Source organism: Lepus europaeus, chromosome 6 (genome assembly GCF_033115175.1).
Source record: "Lepus europaeus isolate LE1 chromosome 6, mLepTim1.pri, whole genome shotgun sequence".
NCBI classification, from domain to species: domain Eukaryota; kingdom Metazoa; phylum Chordata; class Mammalia; order Lagomorpha; family Leporidae; genus Lepus; species Lepus europaeus.
This window is the reverse complement of record NC_084832.1, coordinates 121,195,565-121,212,584: the sequence shown is the minus strand read 5'-3', so window position 1 is coordinate 121,212,584 and position 17,020 is coordinate 121,195,565. Positions and strand designations below refer to the sequence as shown.

Below are 17,020 nucleotides of genomic sequence, written 5' to 3'. Positions count from 1 at the left end.
AGACCGGATAAATAAATTATGGGATATGTAGTCGTGGAATACTACACAGTGGTAAAAAAAAAAAAAAAGAAAAGAAAAACGAAATCCGGTCATTTGCCACAAAATGGAGGAATCTGGAAAATATCATGCTGAGTGAAATAAGCCAGTCCCAAAGGGACAAATATCATACGCTCTCCCTCATCTGTGACAACTAACTGAGCACCTAAAAGGAAACCTGTAGAAGCGAAACTAACACTTTTTCTACTTAATATCATTGGTTGAACTCTTAACACAGATTTACTCTTAGGTGTTTAAATCCAACTTAAGATTGATCTTTGTAAAAAATAAGAAAGGGAATAAGAGAGGGAGGAAAACTACAGTTCAGCACATGTTCCCACGAACTTACATCTAAGGGTGAATCTAAAAAATTGTCATGGGACTCCAAATCCCAGCAAGTTGACAGGTACTAGTACCATTGTACTAGTTAAACTGATCATTTTGTGTGCATAGCTGATCATAAAGATAGTAGTGTCAAAGAAATCATATAATTAAGACCAAGTGTCTGGAATTAACAACAGATAGAATTACAAAGGAGAGAATGACCCAACATGGGAAGCAGGCCACACAGCAGACTCATAGAATGATAAACGCCCTGAACAGCGCTCTGGCCTCAGAATTAGTCTTAAAGGCATGCCAATCTGGCTAAAAAGCCCATGGGAGCATTTCAGGCATGGAAAGCCAAGACACTGTGGCAAGAAAACAACCTACCTGAAAGATCTCTGAGTGAGATCCCGGTGGAAAGAAGGGGCCAAAGAAGGAGGTACCCTTGTCTGAAGGGAGGAGAGAACTTCCACTTTCATTTTGGCCTTGTCTAAATAATGTCAGAGTTTGTGGACTCAAGAGGCTTCCATAACCTTAGCAACTCATGACAACAGCCTCGGGTGATCACTGACGTCATAAATAAGAGGGTCATTTGTTAAATCAACAACACTGTGCACTTGCTCCCCATGTAGGACCTCTGTCCTTAATAAGTTGTACTAGGAGAATTAACAATAAAACTTAGTATATACTAAGTTGATCTGTATATAATTAAAAATGATTCTTAATGAAGAATGGAATTGCAGAGGGAGTAGGAGGTGGGATGGGAGTAGGGGTGTGAGAGCAGGTATGGAGGAGGAAGAACTGCTCTATTCCTAAAGCTGTACCTATGAAATTTGTATTCATTAAATATAAGCTTTCTAAAAAAATGAGTACAAAGCTCAAACATCTTCTAAAATGGCTTCAGTAATATTTGTGTCTCAACCAATGGTGAGCGGGTATAGGGTAAAGAACTGCCGTATTCCAAAAAGCTGTACCTATGTAATTTATATTTATTAAATAAAATCTTTCAAAAAAGCATCAGAATAAAAAAAAATCTCCTTAGGCCAATTAAATTCAGTAGAATTTATTTGAGCAAAGGAAAAATAAGAAATTAGGCAGTTTCCTGGACCTCATGAGGTTCTGAGAACTTCAGAGAACCGACAGCATTTATAGAGAAACAGAAGTGATGTATGGAAAACTCAACTGGCTACCAGCTACTCAACCAACAACTCAATAGACCATAGTTTAACTAGTTCGTTTACAACCTAACCAATTCATCAACTACAGGGTCTTCAGCCAATCAAAGCTCAGGAACTGTGTTTAAACTCACTGTTGCTCTGGTATGTTGCACTAAGAATAGGCATTCAGTCCAAATCCATGGCCTTCCACAAAGTTTTACTTAGCAGTTGCTCCTACCAAGAAAGCTCGACCAAAACTTAGGGCAGCAACCGCTTTCTCAGTTACTGTCATCCTGGGCTACTGGTCTTGAAACATCCATAGGTTAGCATCCTCATGATCATACAACTCCTTTAATTCTTGTCACTGGAGCTGAACAAAGACCATTTAGCATTCAGCACTTGGCTGCACACTGGCATTTTAGACTTTCTGAGACAGTACAGCGTTCCACAGACTGCTATTCTGACCTGAGGAGGATAATGTCGAGTCTGGAGCGTACTCCTTACTCAAGCTCCCCATGGACCAAACCCAGCACCATTCTGATTAAATTACAAACCAGGAGAGACATCTATTTTAGCCAAGCAGCCTGTTGGTTACTTTTCTTGTAATCAAGTACTTCCAGTATGTGTGCATGTGCAACACAATTATTAGCAACTGCACAGACCCCTTCCTGTTTAGCTAATAAGTAACACTCCATAACTGGGTTCAGTTATTAAAAGCAGTGAGATTCCGTGTCTAGAGATCTAGTATTTAGTCTAATCCTAGGCATGGGGATAAACAATAAGGATCTCATTATGGGGCATCTTGTTCTGAAGTCTTGGGGAAAGCTTTTCACACTGAACACCTCATCCCCTCCTGGAGAGCCTTCCTCTATTGACCGGGGATGTCTCTACAAGGTGTGTGGACTCAACGTTCAAGGTAATGAAGACTGACTGCAGTGAGGGTGATAACAATTTTATAGTCTCCTCCAATGGAGTTCAAGGACAGTCTCTCTGAGGACTGTCCTTTAAACAGGCACTGTGGATACTGAGTTAAAGAACTGTAAGGCATTCATACAAAGTGCAGAACTCAACAATTAAAGTCATGGCTAACACAGCAATGAAAAGCTGCCCTTCTACCTCATGTTGGAGGCACTTAGAAGAGTCTTTTCCTGGATCTACTTGATGATAAAGCATCTCAGGTCAGGGTAAACAACTGTGATATAACAAAACTCCAAATGGAAAACATGTAGGAGTGGAGATTTCCTCCCAAGAGTGACCTCACTGACTAATAGGATTATGACTTTGAGGTATCTCAATTTTGAATATTCATACCAATAAATACAACTTGAGAAAGCAGTACCCAGAGTGCCTCCTTGTCGACAGAGAAGAGATGGAAAAAATAAGTCCATCAATACTTGCATTTCGAGGTGAGAGCCCCAGGAGAATGCCTGCACTCAGCAGGACCTGCCATGGAGACCTGTGGGGGCAACAGAGAGGAACACAGTCAGTGGGCACCCAGGAGCTCAGCTGCGTGGCAGGGGGAATTCTCCACTGCAGAGTAAAGGGCAAACCAGATTCCTGACGACAGGAACCATGTGCAGTCCCCACAACTGAGAGGACAGAAAGGGGAGCGCTGCTGGATCCACACAGCCTCAGTGAAGGAACTCCCATCATTCCCCCCTCCAGTCCCACAGCACAGCCTGCAGCAAGGTGGCACCATCTTGAAAAGAAGTCACCATTGCAATCCACACTATCACAGGGGACAAGAGCCTCTGCATATCCTCTGTCCTTGGGGCCCCACAGACATTAAACCACACTGTTGTGGTTCATAAACCCAACTAGAGACAGCAACAGAACTATGACCTCAGTACCCAACCCATGCAGGGACCTGTTGTACAAGGGACACATGGCTCAGAACAGCAGGCAGATCCTACGGGACCTGAAAATTAGGGGTGCCGCTAACTTGACCTTGGGTTTTCTGCCTGGTGGCATCACCACTAAAATATGACAAGACACTAAGTTACCTTTAAGGAAACTCTGATTCGATTAACAGCAGGGATCCTATATGTTAGGAAAAAATTGTATATTCAGCATTCTCAAAGACAAGCAAACTGTCACCTTACTATACTATACCCAACAAAGCTATCTTTCAAAAATGGAGAAATAAAGACTTTACAAAACTCTACTATCTAAGGGCATAGCTACACAATTAACCAACAATCCACAAATATGAACAAACAGAGAATAAAGGATTCTCAACATAAGCACAAGACATGTTTTAAAAGACAGGAAGAAGTCATTACTTACCAATCACAACCCTGAATGTTAAAACTGAATTCCCCCAGACACAGACTAGTTGAAAGGATGTAAGATCCAGCAATATGCTGCCCTTAAGAAACTAATTTCATCACTAAAGACACACACACACACACACAGACTGAAAGCAGACAGGAAAAGATATTTCACACAGAAGTGACAACAATAGCTATGAGACAAACTAAAGTTTAAGACAAAAACTGTAAAAGGAGACTAAGAAGGTTATTACCTACAGATCAAGGGATCAGTTCAACAAACAACGGCAGTGACTGTCAATGCACATGCAGCTAATGCTAGAGCAGCCAGTTTTATTAAACAAACATAATTACATCTATGGGAAGAGAGGGGCTCCAGCACAGTAAGAGTGGGAGGGGCAGGCATTTGTTGTAGCAGTTAAGCTACTGCTAGGGATGACTGTATCACATTATAGAGTGCCAGGATTCATGTCCTTGCTATCTTTCCAATTCCAGTTAAAATACATCCTGGGAGCAGCAGGTGATATCTTCAATACTTGACCCTTGTTACCCAAGGGGAGAAACCTAGATTGAGTTCTTCGCCAAGCTCTTATTGCTCTGGGCATGTGGAGAGTGAAGCAGTATATGCAAGATCCCTATCCCTTCTCCCTTCTTTTCAAATATCAACAAAAAATTTTACACACAGAGGAGACTTCAACACTCTACTTTCATAAGTAAACCACCCAGAAAAGAAATTGAGAGCATTAAATATTATACACTTAATTGGCCCCTGGGCCATTACATAACATTTTTATAAAAATATGTATTTATTTGATAGTTTTAGGCAGAGATGGGTAGATACAGAGAAAGGTCTTCCTTCCCCTGGCTCACTCCCCAGATGGCTATGATGGTTTATAGCCAGGAGCTTCCTCCCAGTCTCCCACAGGTACAGGGGCTCAAGCACTTGGGCCATCCTCCCCGGCTTTCTCAGGCCATAGTAAACAGCTGCATTGGAAGAGGAGCAGGTGGGACATGAAGTGGCGCCCTTGTGGGATGCTGGCACCACAGGCAGAGCTTAGCCTACTGCGCCACCAGCACTAACATTTTATACAAGTGCAGAGTACACATTCTTTTCATGAACACATGGATTGTTCTCTACGACAAGCAATAGATACTTAGATAAGAAAACAAAACAAGGTTTAACAAAGTTAGAAGAAAAGCAAAATCTTATCACGTATTTTCTCTGAGCACAATGGAATTAACTAGATAACAAGAACAAAAGAATCTTTAAGGATTACACAAGTAAATGGATACTGAACATTCTACTGGATGAACAATGACTCATTGATGAAATCCTCAGAGAAAACACTTGTAGGAATAAATGAAACATCACATCAAAACTTATTAACACAGAAAAAAAGAACAACAGTACTCAGAGTTTAGTTTTTGGTATTGAGCACCTACATAAAAAAATAGATTTCACTTAAATCATCTAATTATGCATTTCAAGGAACCACAAAATAACAAATTGATCAAAGAATAGTTTTGTAAAAAAAAAAAAAACTTATAACTAGACTAAGAAAGAAGAAAAGGCCCAAGATCAAGTGGAAAAGGAGATATTACAATTGATACCACAGAAATTCAAAGGATCTTTAGGATCTATGATAAACAACATTACGAAAAATTTGGAAACCTAGAAGAAATGCATAAAATTCTGGACACATAAGCTACCAAATCATGAGGACAGAGAAATGCTGAACAGGGGGCCAGTGCTTTGGTGTGGTCGTTGAGGCCGCCACCTGCAGGGCCTGCATCCTATGGGGGCGCTGGTTCGAGACCCAGATGTTCCACTTTCCATCCATCCCTCTGCTGTGGCTTGGGAGGGCAGTGGAAGATGGCCCAACTTCTTGGGCCCCTGCACCCATGTGGGAGACCAGGATTTGGGGAAGTGACCCAGTGGATTGAAGACCTCCCTCTCCTGCTCCCTCTGTGGCTCTGCCATTCAAATAAATAAGTAAATCTTAAGAAAAAGAAATGCTGAACACATCAATGATGATTAATCAAACTGAGTAACAGATCTTCAACAAAGAAAAACACAGGATCATATGACTCTGCTGATTTCTACCAAAAACTGAACAGTTGAAAAGAGGGAATCCTTCCTACCTCATTCTGTAAATCACCATCACTCCAGTACCAAAACAAGACAAAGATACAAACAACAAAAAACCCCGAATCCAAACAAATTAGACCAATCTCCCTATTGAATCAAACAGCACATCAAAAATAAACAAAGTATTCTCTGAAGCTCAACATTTATTCATGAAAAAAAAAAAACTCAAAAGCTATATAGGACTAATCCACTATCAACCACATGCTGAAAGAATTTTCTTTCAGTCTGGAATCAGAAATGCTTGCCTATCCTCACCACTTTTATTCAGTACAGTACTGAAAATTTTAGAGTACTTAGTCAAGAGAAAGAAAAGACATACAAAGAAGGAAACAAATCAATTTATCCTTGTTTGTAGATTCTGTGATTTTTATAAGATATAGAAAACCTAAAGATTTCTCAAAACACTATTAGACCTGATAAACCCAAGCAGTGAAGTTGCAGCAGGAAAAAAAATCAGTATTAAAAAATCATTATCACTTTTATACACCAGAAACAAGTTCACTTGAGAAAACAAAGTTTAAACAGTACCATTCATAATAGCTACCAAAAATGCTTAGCAATAAGTAAGCACTATGTTTAAGACCAACACAATGTGAGTTACAAATCAGTAATGAAAAAGTGAAGACACACAATAATAAAAAGATCCTCCATATTCATGGATTGGCAAATCAAATTGTTATACTACCCAAAGCATTTTACAGATTCAATGCAATCCCCATCAAAATACCAGTAACACTCTTCACCAAACTAAAAAAAAAAAAAAAAAAAAAGCTAAAATCCTAAGGTAGCATAGAACTCCCCAAATAGCCAAGCAATCTTAAACAAAAAGAAATAAGGAGTTATCACTAACTGATCTGAAGACCTACAGTAACCAAAACAGCAAACCTAAACAGACATGGAAGTCGATGCACCAGAGATTCCATTAAAAAAAAAAAAAAATCTAACACCAACAATCAGCTGAAAGATTCACAACAAAGGCACCAAAAAAACGAACACTGCAAAGCAAGCAGCCTCTTCAGTAAGCGGTGTTGAGAAAACTGAATATCCATCTGCAGAAGACTTGACTTCCATCTCTCACCTGATGTAAAAGTCAATGCAGGAGCCTGTGCTATGGTGTAGTAGGCTAAGCCTCTGCCTGCAGTGCCAGCATCCCATATGGGCACTGCTTCTTCTCCTGATCCAGCTCTCTGCTTATGGCCCAGGAAAGCATTGGAAGATGGCTCAAGCTTGAGCCCCTGGACCCACATGGGAGACCTGGAAGAAGCTCTTAGCTCCTGGCTTCAGATTGGCTTAGTTTCGATTGTTGTGGCCATTTGGCAATCAGATTAAAGTTCTCTATCTCCCTGTCTATAACTCTACTTCTCAAATAAATAAAATCTTAACACTGCAAAAGCATAGGCAACTAAACTTAAGTAAGATAAATGGGAATTATATCAAAATAAGAGTCTTAGCAAAAGAAATAGAGTGGGGGCCTGTGCTGTGGTGTAGCAGGTAAAGCCGCCACCAAAAGTGCCGGCATCCCATAAGGGTGCTGGTTTGAGTCCTGGCTGCTCCACTTCCCATCCAGCTCTCGACTGTGGCTGGGAAAGGCAGCGGAACATAGCCCAAGTCCTTGGGCCCCTGCCCTCTCATGGGACCAAGAAGTTGTTCCTGGCTTCGGATCAGCACAGCTCTGGCCATTGTAGCCAACTGGGGAGTGAACCAGTGGATGGAAGACCTCTCTCTCTCCCCCCTTCTCTCTCCCTCCTTCTCTGTATAACTTTTTCAAATAAATAAATACTTAAAAAAAAAAGGAGAAGAGGTGAAGTAGTGCAATCAACCTGTCTGTGTTAGGCTCGGCATTTAATTCTGGCCTTTAGTGTCTTCTGGAACCAGTGTTAAGGGGGATATTAGCCAGTGGCCCATGAGACTGTAAGGATGCTGTTACAGGCACTGGCCACAGCCCCTTATGGTGCCAGCACACACTTCTGCACTTGGTCCCAGGGCTTCTCTTGAAAGAAGCCTATCACAGGACTTCCATAACACTGCTCTAGTTTTTTTTTTTTTTTTGCTTCAGTTAACAGGCTGATCATAATCAAAATTCTGGCCTATCCTCAGTGCTACGGTGTAGTGGGTAAAGCCACCACCTGCTGTGCCAGCATCCCATATGGGTGCCGGTTCCAGTCCCAGCTGCTTCTCTCCCAATCCAGTTCTCTGCTAATGTGCCTGGGAAAGCAGCAGCAGATGGCCCAAGTGACTCAGAAGAAGCTCCTGGCATTGTGGCCATTTGGGGAGTGAACTAATGGATGGGACAAAGGTACAGACACACACACACACACAGAGAGAGGGAGAGAGAGAGAGACAATCTTCTATCCACTGGTTCACTCCCCAAATGGCTACAACGGCCAGAACCGAGCTGATCCAAAGTCAATTGATGGACTGGGATTAATCATCAGGATGCATAAGGAACTCAACCAATTCCACAACAAAATAGTCATCATAGATATAAAATGGGCAAATGATATGATCAGACACATCTCAAAAGAACAAATTACAACATCAACACATATATTAAAGAATGCTCAATATAACTAATCGTCAGGAAACTATAAATCAAAACCACAGTGAGATAGTGCCTCATCCTCATCTGAATATTTACTGTCAAAAAGACAAAAACTTAACAAAGGCTGGGATAATGTGGAGAACAGGGAAGTATTACATACTCTTGGTGGAACTCTTAGTATAGCCATGATGGAGAACAGTACAGTGGTTCCACAGAAAAACTAAAATAAATCTAGCTAATGATCCAGCTATCCCATTTCTGGGTATATATCCAAATGAAACAAAATCAGCAAATTAAAGAGATACATCCACGTCCGTGTAGCTAAAATATGCAATAAGCCTAAATGCCTATCAATGGATAAGTGGAATACACATATTACTATATATAGTATACATAAACACCAACCATAAAAAAAGAATGATATCCTACCATTTCCAGCAAAAAAAACAACTTTTGAACATCATGTTAAGTAAAATAAGTCAGACACAAAGACAAATAAGGCATATGTTTGGTCTTATCTGGAAGCTAACAGTGGCTACTGAGGAACAAAAAAGAGAAGTTGGAGAACAGGAATACCAAAACAAAGTCAGAAGCTCATTGGATTTTGTACAGCTCATTGGATGTGACTACAGTCCACAACAATTTACTATACACTTTATGAATAAATAGGGGAGCTGAAATTAATGAGAGGGAAACTTGAACTTCTTTGATGTGATCCCATTACAGTTACTGAAACATCACTCCACACTCCATGCTATGTATATAATAGATTTTAAAAACGTTTCAGATGCAAAGGTAAGCTCAGCTGATCTGATCACTACTTCTTGAACATATTTATCAAATTATCACATAATCCCCTTTAAGAAGTGTTAAACCATTACATTTTAAACTGCAAAAATTTATTTTCAAAGGTTTTGTAAAAATTTAACTGAAGATTTGGCATCATTTACCTGATTCCATACAATGTAACATATCAAATGAGCCTAGTTAATTTAACACCTCACTTTCATGTGGTCCAGGGCCTTCTCGAACATATCAAACATTTGGGGAAACGTATCAGATATATCAGTGTTTAGAAAGTCTTGATCAAAATGAAATCACAGGTCAGTGCAGTATAGTCATTCCTCTAACTCAATGCCAGGAGACTTCAAAAGCAAATACACAAAGCTACATTGCTAAGAAAAACCTATTTGTTCAACAGCAAGGGCACAGGTTTTCTAAGTAACTAAAAAACCTAATAAAGCTCTAGCTTGAAAAAAAATTTACTCGACAAGGGGAGAGGCAAAGGGAAAGGGAGAGGAAAGGGAGGATGGGAGATATCAACTGCTTTGATTTCCTAGTTCACTACCCAAATTACAGCAATGACCAATGCCAGTGTCCAGAGCCTAGTACTGAACCCGGGTCTCCTATGTGGGTGGCAGGAAGCAAAATACTTTCAGTCATCACCTGCATTCTGCCAGGGTCTTCACTGGGTGTGAGGCTGGAATTGGAAGCTAGAGCCAGAACCAGGAATGGAACCCAGGCATTTTGATGTCTGACATAAGCATGTTCATTAGCACCTTAACAGCTCGGGCAGATACCTGACCCAAAGCTCTAGTCTTTTCATTTTTTATTTTTTGACAGGCAGAGTTAGACAGTGAGAGACAGAGAGAAAGGTCTTCCTTTTTCTGTTGGTTCACCCTCCAAGTGGCCGCTACGGCCGGCGCGCTGCGCAGATCTGAAGCCAAGAGCCAGGTGCTTCTCCTGGTCTCCCATGCAGGTGCAGGGCCCAAGGACTTGGGCCATCCTCCACTGCCTTCCCGGGCCACAGCAGAGAGCTAGCCTGGAAGAGGGGCAACCGGGACAAAATCCAGCGCCCCAACCGGGACTAAAACCTGGTGTGCCAGCGCCCCAGGCGGAGGATTAACCTAATGAAACGCAGCGCCGGCCAAAGCTTATGTGTGAGAACAAAATTCGAACTTTATGTAGTTGCACCCTTAATATCAATGCTCAGTTCTGAGAAAACCTCAAAGTAATTACAAAGCCAGGCCCTGTAAAATGCCTTTGATGCAGACACAGGCACTATCAGGCCATAGACTCTTCTTTCCCCACACGGCCTCCCCGAGCTTCAAGTTCCTTTGCCCTGTGTGTATGATTACAAATCACCCTCTTCCTAAAATTAAACTGAGGGAGGGGTGCACATGACGAGACCCACAAGGTCACAATCTCCAGTGCAGAAAACACGCTGACACTTGGTCTTGTCGTGAGGGATTTTCCTAGAACCCATGTCCTGAGCAAAAAAGGAACCACCACCTCCATGTCACCCCACACTAACTGAAGCCCACTTTACCATGGTCAAAATTCTAGAAAGAACAAGATACTGCCAGCCAATTAAAGCACTGTGGACCTACCAGGGACCTGCACACAGGCTGAATGTGTATACCTCTCAATCCCAAATTCAATCTGTAAGATTCCTTACCCTTACCATCCAGGGAAGTCTGAGAATTAAGCAATGGCTGCCTGCTCTCCTTGCTCTGTGCTTTGCAAAGAAAAATCTACTCTTCCACTACCCCAGGTCAGGGACAGGCCCACTGGGTGCTGGGCCTGGAGACCTAGGCTGTTATTGATTTAAAGGATTGGTACCTGTGCTGCTTATTGTGATCAGATTTCAGGCCTAACTAGCATCATCTGCAGGATGAAGAAAAGCACACGTAAAAATCCACATTAAGGCGAAAGGGGGAAAGATGAGGCTTGTTATTTAGCCGCAACTCTTTCTGCCTCTCCATTTTAAAAACACCTAAAGATTAAGTATTCCAGGTGTAGAGAGAGAGAAACATTCCCTTAAAGGGAGAATCTCTGCACAGATGTAAATTCTCTTTGCTAAAGACAGGTCTCAAAATGACTAAGCCCAGGCGGCTTTCTAGCATAGCTTGTGTTTAATTACTCCGGGTGGAGCCCATTAATGGCTGGGGCATTCACAGCACCTTCCAAGCTGGACGAGCTCACCTTACATTATTGTTCTGAGTTTTGACTGCAACCAAGGCATAAAGGTAGATGGAGCAGCAGACCTCACTGATCTAACTGCTCTACTTCTATGCACAACTTTCCACTGCCGTCTTTTAAAAGCTTCTGTGTGCTGATTAAAATACACCCTCGGGGTCAGAGCTGTGGTGTGGTAGGTTAAGCCTCTGCCTGTGCTGCTGGCATCCCATATGGGCACTGGTTTGAGTCTCGGCTGCTTCAATTCCAATCCAGCTTCCTGCTTATGACCTGGGAAAGCAGAACATGTCCCAGATCCCCGAGCCCCTGTACACATATGGGAGACCCGGAAAAAGCATCTGGCTTTGGATTGGCCCAGCTCCGGCCATTTCTGCCATTTGGGGACTGAACCAGCAGATGGAAGACCTTTCTTTGTCTCTCTCTCTGTAATTCTTCCTGTCAATAAATAAGCAATTTTTTTTTTGACAGGCAGAGTGGACAGTGAGAGAGACAGAGAGAAAGGTCTTCCTTTGCTGTTGGTTCACCCTCCAATGGCCGCCGCGGCTGGCGCACCATGCTGATCCGAAGCCGGGAGCCAGGTGTTTCTCCTGGTCTCCCATGGGGTGCAGGGCCCAAGGACTTGGGCCCTCCTCCACTGCACTCCCGGGTCATAGCAGAGAGCTGGCCTGGAAGAGGAGCAACTGGGACAGAATCCGGCACCCCGACCGGGACTAGAACCCGGTGTGCCGGCGCCACAAGGCGGAGGATTAGCCTGTTGAGCCACAGCGCTGGCCAAATAAGCAAATCTTAAAAACAAAAACAAAAAACTACAGCCTATTGTCTCTATGGAACTTTCGAGTCTTTCTTTTCTAGTGTACTTCGAAATCCACCATTTTATTCAAATTAAGACTTCCTTATCGAGAGCACTACAATTCCCAATTGGTAAGATTTACTCACTTTTCTAAGAAAAAATTTCGTGTCCTAGGACTGCTTCCACCTAAAATATCTGGAGTCCCAAATGGAGGAGTTCGGTTTCTGTCTGGCCCAGGCAGCCCGCACAAACTCCCCAAACGTCAGAAGCCCCTTCACAGCGCTGACCCTCGGTACCACGCCAAGGTCACGCGCTCGCACAGCAGAAAGTAATCCTGACTTGATAGAATTCCAGCATCACGGGAACACCTGACGTTCCTCTCCTGGAGCCAGTCCTGCTCCTACTCAACCAGGCTCCATCTGTTTCCCTGAGACCTCCCTATTGGGCCCATCCTATTTCTGTCACAACTTCCAAAACCAACCTGGATCAAAAATGGATTCAAACAAACTCAGGCAGCCCAAAGCACAAAGCTGTGGAGAACCTGCCTACAATCCCATGCCCACAATCCCCAGACAGAACAAGAAAACACAAAACTGAGCAGAATGGGCCCGATGAGGACCTACACCTGCTTACCTGAGCCAGAGGGTTGGGAGGTCATTGGCACTCTGTCTTGCATCCTGCTGACTACTTCAAAACTGTCCAAGGAAAATTCCTTCGACCCATTAAGCATTAATATAACTTATTTGAACAAGCAGACAAAAACATAAATAATCTGTGAACTAGGGAGCTACAAGAACCTGAGGAGGTTCCAAGAACTCTAAACAATATGATCTGACAGCTTTTAATAGAAAGCCAGAGTGAGGCATAACAAACAATGCAATGGCTACAGCCTACTCAGCTGCTTACAGTTTAACTAGTCAGCTTCAGCAGTCAACAGGGCCTCCTGCAACCAACCAAGCTCTGTCACTGGCATGAAATGCTGTGTTGGTTCCGTCTTTGGGCATTGTGCAGGTGCTCAGTGCAGATCCATGGCCTTCTATAAAGTTTTACTTATCACCATTTTACAGATAAGGAAATGAAGACACAATAGGAACATATACTATGTCCCCAAGGTCAAATGCTATGAAGTTGCATAACTGGACTATAATCTAGGAAACTGGGCCTGCAGTATCAATGATCTTACCACTGCACTCGCTTCTCATACATGTGAAGGAAGCCATAACATTATGTTTTTAACTGTTATGTATTTCATTTCTTTTGGGGAAAGGGAGAGAGAGAGAGAGAGAAATTTTCCATCCCCTGGGTAACATCTAGGGCCGGGCTAGGTTGAAGAACAAGAACTCTAACAGAGTCTCCTATGTGACAGGTGAGCCCTGGGGACACGGGGACCAGTGTGTGACAGGTGAGACCTGGGGACATGGAGGGACCAGTGTGTGACAGGTGAGCACTGGGGACACAGGGACAGTGACAGGTGAGACCTGGGGACACAGGGACAGTGACAGGTGAGCACTGGGGACACAGGGACCAGTGTGTGACAGGTGAGCACTGGGGACATGGAGGGACCAGTGTGTAACAGGTGAGCCCTGGGGGCACAGGGACCAGTGACAGGTGAGCACTGGGGACACAGGGACCAGTGTGTGACAGGTGAGCACTGGGGACAAGGGGACAGTGAGTGACAGGTGAGATCTGGGGACACAGGGACAGTGAGAGGTGAGCACTGGGGACACAGGGACCAGTGTGTGACAGGTGAGCACTGGGGACACGGGGACTAATGAGTGACAGGTGAGCACTGGGGACATGGAGGGACCAATGTGTGACAGGTGAGACCTGGGGACACAGGACCAGTGAGTGACAGGTGAGACCTGGGGACATGGGACCAGTGTGACAGGTGAGACCTGGGGACATGGAGGGACCAGTGTGTGACAGGTGAACACTGGGAACACAGGGACAGTGACAGGTGAGACCTGGAGACACATGGACAGTGACAGGTGAGCACTGGGGACACGGGGACCAGTGTGTGACAGGTGAGACCTGGGGACACAGGGACAGTGACAGGTGAGCACTGGAGGCACATGGACAGTGACAGGTGAGCACTGGGGACACGGGGACCAGTGTGTGACAGGTGAGACCTGGGGACATGGAGGGACCCGTGTGTGACAGGTGAGCACTGGGGACACAGGGACAGTGACAGGTGAGACCTGGGGACACAGGGACAGTGACAGGTGAGCACTGGGGACACGGGGACAGTGACAGGTGAGCACTGGGGACATGGAGGGACCAGTGTGTGACAGGTGAGCCCTGGGGGCACAGGGACCAGTGACAGGTGAGACCTGGGGACACAGGGACCAGTGTGTGACAGGTGAGCACTGGGGACACGGGACCAGTGTGTGACAGGTGAGCACTGGGGACACAGGGACAGTGACAGGTGAGCACTGGAGACACATGGACAGTGACAGGTGAGCACTGGGGACACGGGGACAGTGACAGGTGAGCACTGGGGACACGGGGACCAGTGTGTGACAGGTGAGCACTAGGGACACATGCACAGTGACAGGTGAGCCCTGGGGGCCCTAGGGCCGTCGAGAACCCGGGAGAAAGCCACCCCTGTGAGCGGAAGTCTGCGTTATGAGAACCGAGTGTGTCCGGGTCGGAGAGTTGGCAGTACACAATCCTGAAGGTCTTAGGGCGCGTCCGTCCTGGCTACGACAGACACGGGGAGCAAAGGCCCAAACCGTCACCGAGCTGGACGGGGACTCTGCAGGGTCTGTGCGGGGGAACACCGACCTGTGACGGTCCCAGACGGCGCAGAGCGGAGCCCCAGGGTCTCGGCGCCCCTGACCCGCGCAGCCCGTGGGATCCGGCCTGAGCGCCGAGGTTCGCTCGGTTCGCTCCGCGCCGTGTTAGGGCCAGGCCGCCCCCGCAGCCCCGGACCACCTACACCAGGTCCCAGCCTCCTTTCCGCTAGGACCCGCGCCTCTCACCCTGACCACGCCCTTCGACGCACCCAGCACCGCGTATCGCGAGAACTCCCCACGGGCTCTTTTCTGACGTTTCCCGCGGTGATAGTAGCTTCTCGCTCTCGCGATACTTCCGGGAACACGGGAGCCCGGGCGACCCGGGCTTCTGTGAAACATGGCGGTCGGCTGGGACCGTAGCACAAGGTAAAGGACCGACGCTCCGCCGGGTGCCGTTCCTTTGGTCGTTCCAGGGCTGAGCCGGGCGGGGACGCGGTTCAGGCGGCCGGGCGCCAGGCGTGGGCGCGGCTTCCCGTCTGCATCGCTCGCTTCCCCGGCAGCGGGGCGGACGGAGGAGCCGCTCCACATCCCCCGGACGGGGGCGTTCCTGGCAGGACCCTGGGCAGCGCTGCGGGGGGCAGCGCCCGGGCCCCGGCCGGGCCGTCTCTGCGCTGCCCGGCGCCTCGCAGGCGTGGCGATGGGGCCTGGGGAGCTCCCGGCGCTGGCCCCTAGCTGCTCGCAGCGCCCGGTGCCCCCGCGGCTGAGTCCGCGGGCGAGTGGGGTCTCGCCGCCTCGGACACGCTGGGCGATCTGGGCTCCGCCGGCGCCGTCGAGGACGGAACGAGGTCCCGGCTCGTGCGGCTCGGGAATGGCAGGTGCGGGCGACGGTGGACCCGCGAGACCAAGGAGGGGCCGTGGTGGCCGGGGGCCTGGGGGCGTGGGGGACCTGGGGGGTCTGGGGGCCTGGAGGCCTGGGGGACCTGGGGGGGTCTGGGGGCCTGGAGGCCTGGGGGGCCTGGGGCTCTGGGGGCCTGGAGGTCTGGGGGCCTGGGGCTCTGGGGGCCTGGAGGCCTGGGGGTCTGGGGGCCTGGAGGTCTGGAGGTCTGGAGGCCTGGGGGCCCTGGGGGATCTGGGGGCCTGGGGGGCCTGGGGGTCGGTCGTACCTGGAGCCCTGGCCCGCAGTCGGAACTTTTAGTATTTAGGGTCGGTGCCCTGCAGCCTGCCTCCACGGTGACGTGTGTTACAGTGTTGCAAAGCTGGCTTTCAGAAACAGATACAGTGAAAAGCAGGGGTAGGTCACGCTTGTGGTTGTAACCAGGTATTCCCGTTGCTCACCTGATACATTGAACTCTAGACATATTGGAAAGAAACTAGTCCGGTCTGTATGCTGAAAGACGACTTTGATTATTTAACTCATTTTCTCATTGATCATCTTTTAAATGCATACAAGCATCCAGTTGTCTTAGAGGGAAAGCACGAGACTAGTTAATTCCTTGGGGTTTAAGAGTGGGGGAGTTTGGTTCCTCTTGATGGTAAACTTTTAATTCACAACTGAGTGTTGCTGTGGCTCCGTGGTACACAACAAAAAATATTTCCAGTTTGAAAGAGTTCGCAAAGAAAATCAGGCCCAGTCCGGAACAGTAACAAAGGTTTAACCGACCCCACAAAATTGTGTTCTCTGGGGGTCAGTGATTTAACTGGAAGAAATGGAGAACTTGATGTTTAATAGAAGTTACTTTTAGGCAGTGTGTTCCATGCTGCGGATCCCATTTAACCGTTTCCTCTGACTTTCTCAATAACATAGTGACTAAATAACACCTTTCTACGCCTCAGTTTCTTCCTTGGTAAAATGAGAGTGATAATGTAGAAAGCCCTGCCTCCTGGGGCGCTTGTTAGGGTTCCATGTGCTTCAATAAGCAGCACGTGTGGAGCAGGATCTCCCGCCAGCACGCACTGTTAGCTCTGGCTATTTTTTATTTTCATTTTCTGGCTTCTGTGTTTACAAAAGCTGCCTTGATACTTAGTCAAAATATAGACT

General features: G+C 46.2%; 1 protein-coding gene across 1 annotated transcript in view; it reads left to right on the top strand.

The window, feature by feature from the left end:
* Nucleotides 1–15,317: 15,317 nt before the first annotated feature.
* ERGIC2 (ERGIC and golgi 2) overlaps nt 15,318–17,020 on the top strand; it is a 46,623-nt gene continuing 44,920 nt past the window's right edge. The window contains exon 1 of the mRNA XM_062195018.1: nt 15,318–15,408. The gene's annotated coding sequence lies outside the window, so the exon portion shown is untranslated. The remainder of the gene's footprint in view (nt 15,409–17,020) is intronic.